Here is an 18,717-nt window from a genome sequence, read left to right on the forward strand (position 1 = left end):
AAATTTTGTTGTAGTTGAAAATTGATTTTTGATCTTTGAAGCTTTATTTGGTTTTCATAAATCTTAGATGTTTTCATAAATCTTATACGTTATAGAAACGGGAAAAGTTTATATAAAGCCGAGGCTCTAAACAATCAAAGTGGAGCCTACTACAAAAATTTCACTAGAAGAAGAGGTTGTTTTGATACTCAAATATTCTCAAATTGATTATCTCGACATAAGATGTATGGACATGAGAAAAAATAGATATCAACTTTTGAAAATAGTGTATTTTATAACTAATGTTTGGACTGTAAATTTTTAAAATTTTCAAGTTTTCATAGATCTGTCGATTTACATTATTTTTAAAGCTTTAAATTTTGTAAATAAAAATAAAATATATTTTAAAGCTATCGGCTTACACTATTTTTGAAACTTTCAATTTTATAAATAAAAATAAAAATATAATTTAAAGCTATCTCAGACATTTAAAATATTTAAACCACACCATTTGAAGGTAGGCTCTAGTTTGATTGTTTAGAGCGTAGGCTCCATACAAACTGCACCTTATAGAAACCTCACCCTAACTTGGCCATACATTTCCTCCTAAGCTATATATTTCCTTTCCGGTGAGAGCGCATTCAAGAGTGAAGAACGCGGGTCAGATCTCGTGGAACTCATACCAGAGAGAGAGAGAGTTGGAAAAGGGGGAGAGAAAGAAGGGAGAGATGGAAAGAGGAGAAAGCGAATGGGGAGAGAGAAGGAAGAGGTAGATTCGTTTGGGTGTGGAAGGAAATATTAATCAGTTGTGCCCTCTTTGAAAGATGTCTTCTTTCCAAATCACTCGCGCTGGGTGTCATGCAAAAGAACACGAAAAATTATTTCAGATTCACTCGGTTTCATTATTTTCTGATTGAAATTTGAATCGTTCTATCTCGTTCCATTTTGAATTAATTTATATTTTGATATATTTTTTTAATTTCCATTACTTTCTTGTTAGTAAAAGTTTGGGGAATATATGTGATATCTTTCTATGGATTCTTTTATTTGCGTGTTTTCCTACTCTGGATTCGATTTGAGTTCCACATTTACTGTAAATGTTTGTTTTGCGTTTCTTATCAATTGCATTGCTGTTATGTTCCAGGCTTTTATTTCCTTAGTATAATAGGGTTTTGCTTTGAAATGTTCTATCTATCAATTCGCTCATTGTGGAGATTTATTTTTATTTTTATTTTTATTTTTTGGATCGTTAGAGTAGATTGTCCAGGTTTATAGCTAACTATCTTGAATAGAAATTCAATATATTTTGTTTCTGAATTTCTTTTTTTATTGGAGCCGGTTCATCATCCTTTTTTTTTTATTCTCTGAATTGTTTTCCCTATTTTCATTTTCTTGTGAAAAAATAAATAGGATGTGGGTACTCTCTCACTCTGTAGATGACTGCTTTGTTTAGTATTTATTAGAAAATTTTAATACTTTTGCAAATCTGTGATTTTTTTTTTTTTTTTTGCTGACACACACGCGTGAGTAGCAGTGGACAGAGATCCTCTCAATGAAGGCATTTGTTGATTAATATTTTTTATTCTCTCTCAATTGATTGCGAAGATTGAATGATTTGGAGTGCACATACTCTTGGCCATGGACAATTCTATATTTTGCTCTTATTGGTTCTTCCAGGATGACCACTTATATGATTAGTTTCTTTCCTTCGTTTGTTCTTTTTAAGTCTGAAATTATGAATGTGGTTATTATGATGAAAAGGCCTCCAATTGCGATTGATTCAATTGTAGGTACTCAGTGACAGGCTAAGTTAACGTGCCCTCTGTCTCCTTCCATATTTTCTTGGAGAACATTGATAGCTTCACATGCATTTGCTTTTTTGGAATGCATAGCATGACTTCTGGTTCTTGACTGATGCATGCATTTTTCTTTCTGCTCACGTACATGTGTATGAGTTTGATCGAGTGAGTGTGTGTGTCCACGTCTGTTTTTTTTTGCAATTTAGTTTTTGGAAATCATTAGTTAATTTACTGCATTTTGAAGGAAGTTGAATTAATTTAGGTCGAATAGATGTGTAGATGACCTGCATTGTTAGATACTTTTATCTGTGTCATATTGGACATGTAGTAAACAACAAACGGATATAATTGTTCTATCATTTTATCCTTTCTTTTAACTATCATTTTCTTCATAGATAGGTACTATTTGCTATCCTTTCTGAAGTTGAAATGACAAGTGGAAAGAACTTGCGATTCATGTTGAAATTGATTAGTTATTCAGAGCCAAATTCGGATGACTGGTTTAATAAAAATCTACAAATAATTCGCAAGCCAGTTTCATTCATCTGGCCAGTTTCAGGTGCCTATGTACTGGTTCGTCTCATGGTCTTTTCTATTTATATAGAAACTAACCTGCAAACAACTTATTTGATAATCAACATGGGGAGGGAGAGAACAAATGATATTTTTGGATTCTTTTTCTTGTCCTAGAAATTGAAGATTCAGGTTCCTAAATATCTAGCAGCGTTTGAAAACTTGGTGACTCGAGCTTGAACGCACCCAAGTCACTTGTACTCGGCAGGGTCCCAAATCCAGTTCAAAAGCCATGATACACATGAGCATCTCACTACATTAGGGACCCTTGTTTGTTATTTTCACATAGACTTGATCGAGTCGGACTGCTGATTCAAGCTAAGGACCCTGGTGAGCCCTACCCATATCCAAGTTTTAAATCAATGATATTTAGAGAATGAAGATTAAGCTAAACTATAATGAAGATTAATGTAAACTTTAATTTATTTAAAAATTAACATACAAGAAGAAATTTTTTTTTGCAGTTTAAAGTAGACTATTTTCTTTTTCTAGAATGTTACAAAACTTAAAAATGGGGTAGTTTAGAATAGTGTATTTTTGGAATTAATAATTTCCAATGGAGTAATTTGGAAATAACATATGGCACACAAACACCCTCCTAACCCACTTTTTATAATATAGTATAATTTTGTCGAGCTCAAGGAAGAGGGGCTTGTGCCCAACGACAATTTCAATGATCCCATTCAGATTTGAAGGCAAACATGAGCCATCTTTACACACAACATTACTACATTTGTCGTATTTGTCCTCTTTCTGGTGTTTTGGCTTTGATTTCCTGCAGTCTCGAACTTTCCTCTGGCAAATTTTTACTTTTCTTGTTAGTGAGGCCTAAAGTAGAGGTAGATGTTTGACATTCACCGAGATATGAGGTGCACTTTTCTTAGTTGCTAAATAAATATTCCAAAAATGTCTAGATTGTAGAACCCTATTCTTAGTCGCGGACATTTGTTTTATTTTGACAAAGTTTAGCAACTCATCGCCTCCCCCTTCTCTGGGTCAGTCAGGATCAGTATCCCCTTCCCTTGGTCAGTTAAAATTGGGGATATTGTCACCACCCACCATATTTATTGCCTTCTTCTTTCAAACGTTTCTAACTTTATCCATGATCTTGTGCCACCTTGGCCCTTCAGCTGCAGTCAATTCCTCCATCGTCTTACCCCACTTTGACCCTGGATCATCATGGGATGTAATGATGCCTTCTTTTGGTGACTCTTCACTTGCCTTTTGTACTCCCAGATGATAAGTGCGTAGTCAGTATTTACAGATGGAGCCCATGGAGCCTTTTGAAACATCGTCTGACAATTTGTAGTCTAGTTCAGTTTGAAATGTTGTTTTCATCTGTTTTTTAATGCTTCTCTCATAACTCTTGTTGATCCACTTCTAATTGTTTGCTTCAGCTCTAGGCACTTGCATCTTTTTGGCTCTCCATAGTCCCTGGTAATAATAGAAATATTGTACAGTTAACAGCATCAAAAAAAAAAAAAAAAAGTTTTTAAATCAATTTTAAGTGTGACTATAAGTACTTGTTATAGAGAGATGCCCATAGTCTACATGGTCGTGCAACTTAGTGTGTGAAAGTTGCATTGAGATTTCCAGAAGTTGTGAATTGAGGCATTAAGTTTCTAACACTAGTTTTAATTTATGCTTGATAAGTACCTCATGCTTTCTAGAGTTTATGGTAAGTGCCACCTAGGACAATTTTGTGAGAGTCACGGACTGAAGGAAGTCTCAGTATGTCGCCATCAATACACCTGTTTTCTATCTTTTGGGTTGCTCTCTGTGGTGTGTCAATTGGTTGTAATAAACCTATATTCATCATAAAAGTCCACTAAAAAGACCCAAAATCTACGTGGACATTAACTCTGCTAATATCTGTAACTGCAGAAATGCTTGAGGGGTTTTGCCTTCTAATGCACATCTTTTATGACGAGAAAACAGCACATGGTTTATTATAGTCTAATGTAAAATAATGTTCCGAGAAGATAGCAGTGAAACATTGGAAACCGACATTGATGATGTCATTTGGATATCCAGGGTTGTGGTTATGGTGCTTCCTCTTTGATGATTTGGCCATTTTGGAATAAATTTTATTGATCATAGCTGGTCATGATTTAAGTGGTGAGGAAACCTTGATGATGTCATTTGGATATCCAGGGTTGTGGTTATGGTGCTTCCTCTTTGATGGTTTGGCCATTTTGGAATAAATTTTATTGATCATAGCTGGTCAAGATTTAAGTGGTGAGGAAACCTGTAAGGACAGAGGGGATTGGGTTTTGATTGGATAGTTCATGAACACCCTTGACGGGATTGGAGGGTGAACTCATAAATCGTATCAGTGTCTATATTGCTGTACTTTCCTTTAATAAATGTTCCAAAAATCTTGTTTCTGAACACATTTTTTTTTTTTTAACTTCTGTGTTGACACAGAGCTCCTTATTTCCATGTTTGGTAAATGATCTGGAGGTTTTAATTCGGATTTATTACTTTGACTTTCACAATTAGTGGGTGGCCTGACAGTCAATGTTCTGGAAATAGTAATAGTGCTTTCTTTGGCTGGTCGTTCTCGGACTTTATCCAAAATTTGGGGTCTGTCTGATGCATTAGACCATTGATTAAGTAGATACATGTGGATGCCTCCTCTTGGGTCCATCAAACTAATTTTGATTGTTGTCCTTTAGGCAATGCTGGCCCATCAGGAATGGGTGGCATATTTAGTAACTATCAGGCAGAATGCGAACTTTTTTTCTTGGGATCGGACTCAACAAAGGCCGACCGATTACAGTCCTCACAAGGCTTGGTAGTTGATCGTTACGGAGTTTGGAAGCATGATCACTGGTTGTTTGAGAGGTCATTGAGTCTGTGATCTTGTCAATAATCTTAGGATCTAAGACAAAGTGGAATACCAAATTGCACTGCTGGCTTTCTTTAAGGTATAATCAGTTAAGCTAGAGCGCAAGTCAAGGCATAGGGGGGAATTTCTGAGATTAATTATATATTTTTCCATTTCATGTAATTTTGTAATTCGCAATTGAGAATCCAATACTTAGTTTCTTTGGCTTCATCTGATTCCTAAGTTTTTGTGTCAAATTACGATTCAGGCATAGGCTTCATTGGACTGAGTGTCTACGGTTGCAACACAATGTCCCAAGTTCTAATCCTACTGTGGAACTACCACAATAGGGGTGTGTGTTTGCGTGTGCATGTACGTGCATGTGTGTGTTCATGTGTATGACATCATTTCATAATAGGTCCGTTGAGTCATCTCAAAGAAGTTTTGAAGATTTGGTCTATAAATATTGTTATGGACTTACTTTCTGCCCTTGTGTTCCTATGAGTTCTATTTTACTTGTGCTATGCTTGATTTGCACTAAAAACATCTCATGCTGATTTTTGGAGTGGCACTTCAGGATTTCAAGCGGGTTAACTCTTTCTGACCTTCTAAGCATGTTCATTTCTAGGCTTGAATTTACATTATAGACATATGGTTTTCATGTATTTATTCTCGTGCATACTTTTTGTTGCTCTTGTTTCAAAACTTCATGGAATTTGTTATAAGTACTTAGAGTTTCTCTGCAAGCGAATCCTCCAGACCATGTTTTGTGCTCTCAGTCTGCCTAATATTTTATTTTGAAGGTTTAATATTTGTTCTTACTACACTTGCTTGACTGTAAATTTACGATAATGTTGTCATGCATTTAAAATGTCAGCCTCCCGGTTAGGAGGCCAATGAATTTGAATATTAACTGTATTCATTGTATTCCTTGCCGCTTTTGGTACTCATGTTCACCTAGAAGGGTAAGCCTCAGGCCATCAGCAAGTATTGGCTGTCTTGCTTATCTGGAAAATTGAGGCCCTTTTTTTTCTCCTTGGCGTGCTGCCATGTGCTACTGCATGCTTTTTGTCTTGCAGGCATGTCTCAACGCTGTCAAAAACGATGCAAAGGTTCATTGGAATTCTTATGTCCGATGTTTTAGTAGCGTCCATTTCTTTTGGGAATCAGTATTAAGTCTCAAGACACTAAAATCATGCCTCAGTCAAGATTAAGGGCTTTATGATGCATTATGAAGCTGTCATCTCTCTCTCTCTCTGCTTGGTATTGTGATTTAATTCCCACACATTTTAAATGTTTAATTCTCGACTTTCTTACTTGAATTGTAGGCATGGTTCCTCAGTGCTTACTATCTTAGGTCTTCCGTGGCAATTGATCAGTCGCAATACAAGGCAAATTAGGACCCGACATCATTCCTAGCTGAAAGGGCTTGTAGGGTGCAGGCTAAGTTGGAATTAACAAGGTTAGCATATAAGAGGAACTTTACTGGTTACTTTCAAACGAAAAAAAGAAAAGAAAAAAAGAGGAACTTTACTGGTTCCAACATTCTCGACTTATTTGGCTCAAGGATGGGAACAGAAGTAAGGCCTTTTTCAATAAGATAGCTGGGTGCAGGAGAGGTAAAATGCAGTCTTCCAAACCATTTATAGTAGTAGGTCTTTAAATGATTCTGGCCAAATTAATGGGGTCATCTTGAGTTCGTCAAAAAGTTCTCACTCCAATCCCAGCAAAAAACCACACTAGCTAATCTTAACTTCAGGTCTCTCTCCTTAAAGCTGTTTCCCTGGAGAGGCCTTCCTTGGAATATGAGATTTGGAAAGCTATGAGGTTATTTTACGTTTGTGCGTAAACAATATCTGAGAGTTTTCTTAGAAGTGATCACATATTCCATGACTACATGTCCAAGACACTCATGCCATGTTAAATGATCACAAAATTATAAGGGTCTGAATGCCATGTTAAATGATCACAAACTTATAAGGGTCTGAAAATGTTCCTTGACTCCATGTCCTAGACACTCATGCCATGTTAAATGATCACAAAATTATAAGGGTCTGAAAATAAAGTAGTTCATCTCTACTGTCCATCGATAGAGTGAATGGTGATCTGTTATATGTAGCCTACAGCTTCAGTGTACCTTCTCTTTCCCTTAAAGTGAGGAGAGTGAGGATTGCAAAGGAAAGAAACGGGGTAGACTGGGTGCAACTCATACCAGAGAGAGAGCTAGAGAAATGCAAAGAACAGAGGAGAGAGAGTTGGATGGGGAGAGAGAGAAGAGGTAGTTATTATAGGGTGGAAGAAAATTTTGAACGGTTTTGCCCCATTTTAAATGTGTCTTTCTTCCAAATCACTCATGCTGGGTGTTGTCCAAAAAAACAGTTTTTTAAGATTCGCGCCTTTTCATGATCTTCTTTTTGAAATATGAATAGTTAGATATTTTTGTTTTTAGAATTAGTTAAGATTTGAACCTTTCTTCCCACTTCTTTCTTGTTCGTGAGTAATGGCAGAAAATATATGTGATCTTTTTAATGGATGCTTTTATTTGTGTGTTTTCCTAACCTGGAATAGATCTGTGTTCCACATTTAGTGCAAAAGTTTTTGGATTTCTTCTCTTGTCACTGTTGCTAGCTTGTTGCATGCACTAGGCCTGGGCAAATATGCCATCCTTTTTCTGGCAGATGTGGACATAACTGCTCTGAAGCAGGTGGGGGACGATACCCTCAAAGAGTTGGGAATAAGAATGGTATGGGCTCCTGGGCTTTCTATTACTCCAGATGTTTATGTACTGTACATTTGCCAATGCAATATTACTTTCATTACCATATCATAAAAATAGGAAAAAGTTTTTATAGAGCCGAGGCTCTAAACAATCAAATTAGATCCCATCTAAAAAATTCCATTAGAAGACCTTATTTTGATGTTCAAATATCCTTAAATTAATCATCTCAAGATCAAAATGCATGGAAATGAGAAAAAAATGGAGTTCAAGTTTTGGAAATAGTTCATCTTGTAACGTATTTTTGGACCGTCAATTTTCAAGATTTTTAAATTTTCATATATCTATTCGATCTACACTATTTTTGAAGCTTGAAATTTTTTAATTAAATATGAAAATGTATTTTAAAGCTATCACAAAGATTTCCAGTATTTTAACTACATTTCTTGATCCTATTTGAAGATGCGATTTACTTAGATTGTTTAGAGCCTCAGCCCTATACAAACCGCACCTTAAAAATATAGTTGATAAACAAAAAATGACTGGTTTACAGTTATTTCATATCAGAACCAATGTTGTCGGATTCGCTTCAGAGTCTGCTTCGGTTTGATATGAAAAACAAAGCAATTCAGTGCTTTGGTTAATTTGGGGGAAGATTTAGGGTTTTTTAAAAAAAAATTAAAAAAATAAAAAATATATTTTTATAAGTTTATAAAAATTTTAAAATTAAAAAAGGTAGAGCGGTAGTTTTTTATAAGTTCTAGTTTGTTCAATATAAATGAGGTAGAGTGGTAGATAAACTTAGTAGTAGTAGTGGTACCAAAACGGCTGAATCGACCCAAAGCGAGTGGATTCTGGCCGAAGCGACTGCATTTTTTTTTTCCGTTTCGCTTCGGCTAAGAGTGGAAAACCAAACGATTCTGCTTCTTCGGCCGAAGTGAAATGAATTTCACAACATGGATGGCCCATTTACCATGAACTGTGCTCTTAGATTTGCATGTTAGTAAAAAGCGCCTTAAATATTTATTATGTATTGTTCCGACATTGATGCATGCTTGGAGATTATAACATTCAATTGCCTGCTTGGAGATTATAACATCCAATTGTTTATGTAAACTTCTCTTCAATGGACGTGACTTGTCGATTTCGCACTTTGCAATTACCAATACGGTGGCGGACATTCTGGCGAAGAAGGCTACTGCGTACTTTGCAACTGCCATTTGGCCATCCATTCCAATGCGGATTTTCTTTAAGAAATTAAAAATAATCCCAAGACTCCAACCAAATTTCACACTTTTGTCCCTAAAATACAATTTTCTAAAAAATACCCCCAAATAAAAAAAATGTACAATTTTTTGAAGAAAATATTTTTTTCGTACATAAAAATTTAATTTTGGCTTAACATTCATGTGGGCTTATATGGGCTGTCAAATCGCTCTTTGACATTGTCAGATCCCGTTAAACTAAAAAAACTGGGATTGCTATTTGACATTTTCAGATAGCACTTTGGGACTATTTGACATTTTCAGATGGCACTTTGGGCATGTTGTTGGAGACCTCTTTATGGCAATACCGTACCGTAATGATGGACGGTTTTTTGTCAGTGCCAAACTGTCACTCATACTGTTGGCCCGCCACTGTTATTTATCATATCAACATTACAATGTCGGACCACCATAAGAATATGCCATCCGCCTTTTGTGGGAAAGAGGAGAGAGAGGCGTGGGTAAAATAAGAAAAAGTGGTTTAGAGTTCTTTTTTGGTTGGGTATTTGCATATAAAGTATCTTTTAAGGAAAGAAGCGAGAGAAAAAATTAGGTTGGGATAGGTTGCATAGAAAATATGACCTTGGCCTACGGGCATTAAATTACAAATAACCCCTAAGGTCATATTTTTTTTTGCAACTTACCTCCGATTTAACTTTTTCTCTCCTTTTTTTATTAAATCACACTTTCCATGCAAACACCCTCAACCAAAATAAAAAATAAATCTAAATTACTCTCTCTTCAGTCCCACCAAACTAAACCTAATTTTTTAACTCCAAAGTTTCCTGTCGTTGTCAATCGGCCCCAGCTTCCTCCCTCTTTCTGGCTCTCTCTCCTGCCCCGAGCTCCCTCCCCCTCCCTCTCTCCTGCTCCCGGCCCGAGCTCTCTCCTCTCCCTCTTCGAAGGACTGAAGCCCCACCCTCTCTCTTTTTCTCTCTCTGTGAAATGGCCCGGGCTCTAAATTTCTTCATCCCAGCCCGAGCTCGATCTTTGGCTCGATTTCACAGCCCCAAATCAGCCCCATCAAACTCTCTTTTTTACTTATTTCTTAAAAAAATATATATATAGTAGATTTATTGAAGAAAATCGCAAAAATCTATTGTTGGGTTCTTGTTTGTCGAAATTTGTTGTGTTTGATCTGTCATTGACAATCAATGGATGGATTACTCATGGCTTAAGAATTATTGAAGTTTTTCTTATTAATTTGTTATAAAGTTTGTCATTTTATCTCTATTGTGATTTTAGGGCTTGAATGTTATTGGTGGCAGTAAATTTGGGTTTGTTTTGTTGTATCTATTTTCTCTTGGTTTTCTTTGCATCAATTCTTTCTTATTTGATGATCCATCCTCTTTCTCTTGTTCAAATTTAGTTTATGATTTTTTAAAAAAATGCCTAGTTCTTATTAATTTTAGTAGTAGCTCTTTAAAAAAAAAAACCCCAAAAAACAGAGTTTAGGATGATCTATATTGCTATATATTGCGTTTTTCTATATTGTTAGATTGAACTATAGCTTAGAGAAATGGTATTCTTAGTGATAGATAGTATTGTTTATAGGGAAAGGTTTCTATACTTCCCCTACAGCATAGAAGATCTATGCTTCAACTACCATTTCTATGCTTCAACTACCATCTAGCTCTTCAATTTTGATCAAGAGAGCCACTCACCATTTGATCATAGATCCAACGTCTCAAAATATTTTATTTTTAGTTTTTTTTTATGCAAATTGTATGAATATGAAATTTGGTATGTGACATCTTCTCATTGGGGCGCACCTATAAAAAAAAATTAAAAATAATTTTTTGATAAAATATAATGATCAAAATACCCCTCGAGTCATTTTAGCTTTTTGGAAATTTTTTTTTATTTTTAGTTTGAAGGGGTATTTTGGTCATTATATTTATCAAAAAAATATTTTTAATTTTTTTTTTATAAACTATTTTGGCACTAAATTTTGGATGTCCAATCCTCTATTAAACTCGCACTAGTGAAAAAAATTAAAAATAAGCATCCAAAATTTATTGTCAAAATAGTTTGTAAAAAAAATTAAAAATAAATAGTGTAGACATGTGACATTATGATTGGAGCAATCTTAGCCCTCAATTCAGAATGAATGGTTGGATAAGGGGAAGTATATAAGTTTTATGTTGTAGGGGAAACATAGAAAGCTTGCCCTTGTTTATATATTAGAGCTTTAGGATGAGGTTTTTCTCCAATTTCAAATGCATTCGAATTCACATTTACAAAGTCATTCAGTTTTGTTTCATTTCGCAAAAGAAAGGCATTGTGCTAGTTAAACTTGGACTTGAATTAGTTTTTTAATAGTAGAAATATTGAATTGCGTGATCATCTTAAAAGTTGGGTCTTCTTTTGAGGCTCTTTATTACAATATATTTTCCATAATTTACTAAAAACTCGAGACATTAATATGGAAAAATCGTTAAGATTGCAGTATTCAGATAATCATTGCTAGAAATGTTTTTGTAGGTTATATACCCTCAAACAATATGCTTACCTCTTGTTAAAATTTAGTTGTAGCTCTTTTAAAAAAATGTAGCTTGAGTCTACCAAACTTGGACAAGTTCAAGGCCAGTATTAAGACATTGTAATGCAATTTGTGAAGTGTAAATTATTACAAATCTTATGCAGGATAAAAGAAATGAGTTATAGAAGACTGATTTATTGTATTTTTGGTGGAGAGTTCCGATCAAGTGTTGATGGGACTTTAGATTATATTGGTGATGATGCATGTACATTTATGATTGACAATAAAAATAGGTTAGATGACCTACGAAAATACATAGAAGAGCGTTTCTCACTTGATATGTACTTGATATCATTGAGATATTTTGTCTTGAGCTGGCGATAGGGTATACTATTAAAATTATAAAAAATAAAATTAATGGTCTATTTTATTTTATTGTCTACTTGCAGCGACATACCCGTATAGATATGCTACAAGCTGCACTTAATGGTAAAGTATTAACCGGGGAATCCAGATGTTATGTACAGGCGGCTCATGATATGCTATTGAATAACACTGCTGTAGAGATAGAAGACAATGCAAACTAGGGGTGGAGAAGCGGAAAGTGAAAGTGAGGAGGGCGATGATAGCGAAAGCGAAGAGGACGATGATGATGGAGAAGAGGATGTTGAAGGCCATGAAGAGCGTTTCTCACTTGATATGTACTTGATATCATTGAGATATTTTCTCTTGAGCTGGCGATAGGGTATACTATTAAAATTATAAAAAATAAAATTAATGGTCTATTTTATTTTATTGTCTACTTGCAGCGACATACCCGTATAGATATGCTACAAGCTGCACTTAATGGTAAAGTATTAACCGGGGAATCCAGATGTTATGTACAGGCCGCTCATGATATGTTATTGAATAACACTGCTGTAGAGACAGGAGACAACGCAAACTAGGGGTGGAGAAGCGGAAAGTGAAAGTGAGGAGGGCGATGATAGCGAAATCGAAGAGGACGATGATGATGGAGAAGAGGATGTTGAAGGCCATGATGATGGTGAAAGCGAGGAGGAAAATGAGAGGAGAACAAAGAAAAAAACTTATCAGTTTCAAGTGCCGGCGTTGCAAGAGGAATCGATGTGGAATTTGCGATCGCAAAAAGACAGCAATGCCATGAGGGAAGGATTATGGAGGAATCCGATGAGAGGGGATAGGGTGTTCTTAGTTGGCCAAAAAAATGGTTGAGCCGGAGAAAGTGACATTTTTTTTTTGGTTTGATATGTATGTTTTAGATAAAGTATATGATATTGATTTTGATGCAATGTTTCATATGCATTTTTGAATTTCATATGAATGTTCGAAACATATGTTAAATAAGGATATGGTTGGTATACATTTTGATGTTTAGCTTGATAAATATTTTTTAGTTTGTTATGCATTTTTAAAAAGGAAATGGTTCAAAGATAGTTGGATATCTATGTTCTTTGTCTTTATTAATGATGATGGTATTTGGTTTCTCTCCCTAAACTGTAACTCTATTACAAATTATTTGTGATTACAAAACGGATTTAGCCATCAAATCCATCTGCCACTTAGAAACAGTGTCACCACCACCTAAAGCAACATGCAACTCCAGTTCCCTTTATTATTAGCTAATATGTAACACCATCAAAAAGTAAAAAGGAACAAAAAAAAAAATAGGTTGAGGGACACAAAGAGAGTGTGATCCAGCAGAAAGAGTTTTTGGAAAATAAAAAGGGTCCAGCAAATATACAGGATAGTCCGGCACATCACACTCGTGCTCCGACGTACATGTTGATGTAATTAAAGGGCTTCGAGACTGTGTAAGTTTGGTCTAGCAGTAAATCTATCCGGAGTCACAGGGCTCCGACACTGTGTAAGTGTGGTCCGGTAGTAGATCTTTCTAGAGTCATAGGGCTTCGACACTATATAAGTGCAATTCGGCAGTAAATATTTCTGGAGAGATAGGGCTCCAAAACTATGTAAGCACGGTCCCGGAGTTGATCTTCTGGAGTCACAGAGCTAAAGCACTATGTAAGTGCGGTCCGGCAGTAAATGTTTCTGGAGTCACAGGGCTCCGATACTATGTCAATGCGGTCTGATAGTAAAACTTTTGCAATCACAGGGCTCTGGCACTGTGTCAGTGCAGTCTGACAATAGATCTTTTTCGAGTCACAAGGCTCCAGCACTGTGTAAGTGCGGTCCGATAGTAGATCTTTCTGAAGTCATAGGGCTCTGACACTTTGTAAGTACAGTCCGACGGTAGTTACGTTTGGAGTTACATGGCTCTGGCATTATGTAAGTGTGGTCCAGCAGTAAAAATTCTAGAGTTACAGCGATCCAGCAGTTGCAAAGGGCGGTCTGATTCCAACGCTCCGGCATTATGTAAAGGGCAGTTCGATCATACTCAATTTCGGTCTGGTAGTTGCCTTTGTAGGTCCGACAGTATATGTATTAGAAATACGTGATCCAACATTTCCTTAGGTTGTCTGGCACTTAAGTTTCTGGAATTATGGTCCGACAATGCGATAGCACACTCCGGCAATGAGCTACTGGTGTCTGAAAGTTAATGTCAAATCTGGCCAAAATGATTTTTGTGTATGGGAAGGGCATTTCATTCTAAAAAAATGAACTTTTTCCATTAGGGGTACTTGCATAAAGTGAATTTTGGGTAAAAATTAAAAAAAAGAAATAGGTTGGGGTAAGTTGCCTAAAAGGTGTAGTCTTGGGAAACTTTTTCTATTATTTTGGGATTGTATACGAAACCATTTACTTTTGATACACGATGATTGTCACAATTCCTTATAACCATTTGATGTGAAAATTGATAGTTTGGATGTGTTACAAAGTTTAAAAAAATTTCTTTTGAAGTTTGAGCTCAGTCAATGAAATAATTGTAGCCACCTAATTTCACATCCAATGATCGAGATTAATGTGAACATCTTGGATCAAATATAAATGGTCCCAATCTATACTTTCCTATTTGGTTTGGTCTCATTCTATGCTTTCCTATTTGGTTTTTGGTGACAGCGCATTCCAGAGTGAAGAGCAAGGGTCGTATCTCGTGGAACTCCCACCATAGAGGGAGAGTTGGAAAAGGGGAGAGAAAGAAGAAAGAGATGGAAGGAGGAGAAAGGGAGAGTTTCGAAGAGGTAGATTAGATTGGGTGTGGAAGAAAATATTAATCAGTTGTGCCCTCTTTGAAAGATGTCTTGCTTCCAAATCACTCGCGCTGGGTGTCATGCAAAAGAACACAAAGTTATTCGGATTCACTCCTTTTTATTATCTTCTGATTGAAATTTGAATCGTTCTATCTCTTTCCATTTTGAATTAATTTATATTTTAATTTTTTTCAATAATTTCCATTACTTTCTTATTCGTAATTTTTGGGAACTATATGTGATAATTTTCATGGATGCTTTTGTTTGTGTTTTTGTCCTACTTTGGATCCGATTTGTGTTCCACAGTTACTGCAATTGTTATTGTTTTGCTTTTCTTATGAATCGCATTGATGTTATTTACCAGGCTTTTGTTTCCTTAGCATAATAGGGTTTTGCTGTGAAATATTTTATATACCAATTGTTGGTTTTCTAGTTTTTTTTTTTTCTTAGTGTAATTTATTTTTTGGATCGGTAGTGTGGATTGTCCAGTTTTATAGCTAACTCTGTTGAATAAAAAATCTATACATTTTGTCTCTGAAATAATTTATTTTATTGGAGCTGGTTCATCCTCCTGTTTTTTTTTTTTTGTCTGAATTGTTTTCCCTATTTTCATTTTCTTATGAAAAATAAATAAATAGGATGTGGGTGGTCTCTCTCGATCTTTCTCTAGGGGCCCTGACCGTAATATCATCAAATGACTGCGTTGTTCAGTATTTATTAGAAGAGTAATGATACTATAGGACTCTTTTCACCCAGGTGTGTGGGATTCCAAAGGATCACCATTAAAATTGACACGAAGTTTTAGAAAAGTTATCATATCGGTGTGAGACTTGATTTTCTATAGATCCATGCTAAATTTAATGGTGATCTTTTGAGGTCCTACACACATGTGTAGACGAGGATCCTATTGGATCATTTCTCTTAGTAGAAAATTGTATTACTATTGCAAATCTGTGATTTATTTATTTTTTTGCTGACACGCATGCGTGAGTAGCAATGGACAGAGATCCTTTCAATGAAGGCCCTTGTTGATTAAAATTTTCTGTTCTCTCTTAATTGATTGCCTTGTCACCAAGATTGAATGATTTGGAGTGCACATATTCTTGGACGATTCTATCTTTTGCTCTCAGCAGGATGACAGGTTATTGTATTAGTTTCTTTTCTTCTTTTGTTCTTATTTTCTTTGACCCTACTTTTTAAGTCTGAAATTGTGAATGTGGTTATTATGATTGAAAGGCCTCCAATTGGGATTGATTCAATTGTAGGTACTCAGTGACAGGCTTAGTTAATGTGCCCTCTGTCTCCTTCCATATTTTCTTGACGGACACTGGTAACCTCTTGCGCATTTGCTTTTTTGGAATGCATAGCATAACTTCTGGTTCTTGACTGATGCATGCATTTTTCTTTTTGCTCACATACATATGTATTTGTTTTGCAATTTCATTTTTGACAATCATTAGTTAATTTACTGCATTTTGAAGGAATTTGAATTAATTTATAAGTGCGTAGATGACTTGCTTTGTTAGATACTTTTATATGTGTTATATCGGACATGTAGTAAACAACATATTCCAGAGTAATGATTTCATGCAACCTGTATAGTAATATGATGCAATAACTTTAAAAAACCATCTTATGACCATTTGTTTGATCCAAATTTTGAAATATACACTCTTTTCATTTTAATGATTAATCATAAAAAAAGAAAAAAATTAAAAACACAACCTAGAAAGTATTTTTTTAGCCCAATTAACATAGGCCGTTCATTTTGGTGAGATGCTTAGATCTAGGCCTTAGAAAGATTTTTTCATTTCCGTTTTTTTTGGATGGCTTTATTGTCATTAGATAAACAATGTTAAAAAAGAAAAAAATTTATTTTGAGTTTATACAGGCTAAGATCTTGAAATTCACAAAATCAATGGTCTAGATTTGTTTTTGGAGGGGACTCATTTTGACTATATCTAGAGTTTAAATTGAACTTTTTTTTTTAGGGGGATTGATTATTGAGATGAAGAGAGTATGTATGCAAAATTTAGAGTCCTACAAATACCACAAACATGATTTTCTAGAAGTGTCGTTTCATTATACTATTATACAACAATTGCATTGGATCGTTGCTCCATACTAATATAATTGTTTCCTTTTTTTTAAATATCATTTTTTCCATAGATATGCACTATTTTCTATCCTTTCTGGAGTTGAAATGACAAGTGGAAAGGCTTGGAATTCATGGTGAAATTGATTATTTATTCGGAGCCAAATTCGGATGACTGGTTTAATAAAAATCTACAAATAATTCGCAAGTTTCATTCTTCTGCCGAGTTTCAGGTGCCTATGTACTGGTTTGTCTGATGGTCTTTTCTGTTTATAGAAACTAACCTGCAAACAACTTATTGATAATCAGCCTGGGGAGGGAGAGAGCAAATGATATTATTGGATTCTTTTTCTTGTCCAATATGTAAAACTTGTGATGCCCTCTCTCTCTTATTCTAGAGTGACTTCTGCTCGTCTTTCTCATTCCATATAGACTTCTTTTGTTCTGTTGTGACCTCTGCATACTTCCTCTTCTTTCCATGAAGCACGATTGATAGAGAGGGTTAGGTTCCCTGAGGCTTCCTTCCACTTGAAGGAGATAGGTTCTTGCAGGTTCCTTCTATTATTGCTCGAGAAAGAAGCTATCGACAGAGAGTTAGGGTTACTGCACGTAAAGAATAAAATGGTCAGAGAGACAATGAGATGAGAGAGAGTATGGAGTGCTAGACATGCGTAGTTCTTCGTTGGGTGCAGGAAGGGCAACCGGTTGAGAATCGGTTAACAGGTTTATCTCTAATTTTGTGACATTGGGGCTGGTGTTTAGTTAGCTGTCCTTATAGATCCGATGGCTGAGAAATACTAGATACATATTGACACATATTTTTTCTATGTGGGTAGGGTCACAAGTTGCCCCAAAAAAAAACAGCACTTTTTACATCGCATCCACGATTGTTATTGTGCAATACCTATCGTCTACATCTTTTAATTATATTGGATAGTGCAAATGTTTGAGTTTGAAACGATCGAAATTTATGTATGTGGAGAGAGTGGAGCTCACACTTTATTTGGTGCACTAGGGCATATATAAAAACTGGGTCATTTTAGATATTGGATGAATAGCAAATGATAGGGTGACGACTGCGGCTGATCAGGACTACCCGAGCCAAGCTCCAATTGGACCAAAGATGTCCAGACTTAGCCCTAGCCTTGTTCATGGCTAGCCACTTGTCCGGAACCTTAAAATAGATCGGGGCCGGGATTGCTACATATTGAATCTTTTAAAACTAAGTAAAACTCAAAATAAAAGGGTAAAGTCGAGCTATGACCCCTCGCTCAGTCCTAGACTACCTGATAGGCTCAAGCACCACTTTGGGTCCTCGGGCCAAATTTGGCAGTTCGGGCTCAGACTTTTCAATTCCGAGCTGCCCGCCCACACCCCTCAAGTCCTTAACTAAGAGTGAGAAAAAACATATACTACCACTTAGATTTGGTAGGTGGAGGTCACAATTAATCTTCATCAAAGATATGAAATAGGGTGGTTATGTTTGTTTCACTGTATTTACATTTGATTACTACATGTGATTGTAACATCTTTGTACTAAAGATAAATAATATTATTACGAATTGTATACAATAAGACTATTTACCTTTGATGTAAAGAGGTCACAATTATTTACAACCAACCAATGTGAAATCTGACAGCTTGGGTGTGTCACAAAGTTTGAAGAAATTTCTCTTGAAGTTTGAGCTTGGTCAATAGAATAAATGTAGCCATTTGATTTCACATCCAACAATCAAAATTAATTGTGATCAACTAATACCAAAGATAAATCGTCTCATTGTATACTTTTCCATTTTATTATATAAAAT

At 35.5% G+C, this 18,717-nt stretch overlaps 2 long non-coding RNA genes across 3 annotated transcripts; both read left to right on the plus strand.

Annotated features, from left to right (window-relative positions):
* Positions 1-501: 501 nt before the first annotated feature.
* On the plus strand, positions 502-13,049 carry LOC148782232 (uncharacterized). The gene is made up of 2 exons (XR_016054030.1): positions 502-7,924; positions 12,094-13,049. It is a non-coding gene; the product is annotated as an uncharacterized LOC148782232 (long non-coding RNA).
* A 1,474-nt stretch (positions 13,050-14,523) lies between these two features.
* On the plus strand, positions 14,524-17,782 carry LOC148782233 (uncharacterized). 2 transcript variants are annotated; one of them, XR_016054032.1, is made up of 3 exons: positions 14,587-15,955; positions 16,080-16,144; positions 16,984-17,782. It is a non-coding gene; the product is annotated as an uncharacterized LOC148782233 (long non-coding RNA). The 2 variants fall into 2 exon arrangements; XR_016054031.1 differs by having other exon boundaries at positions 14,524-15,955; positions 16,080-17,782.
* Positions 17,783-18,717: the final 935 nt, after the last annotated feature.

The sequence above is a fragment of the Amborella trichopoda genome, chromosome 4 (genome assembly GCF_054954075.1).
Source record: "Amborella trichopoda isolate Santa Cruz 75 chromosome 4, AtrichopodaSantaCruz75HAP2 v2.0, whole genome shotgun sequence".
In the NCBI taxonomy this organism is placed as follows: domain Eukaryota; kingdom Viridiplantae; phylum Streptophyta; class Magnoliopsida; order Amborellales; family Amborellaceae; genus Amborella; species Amborella trichopoda.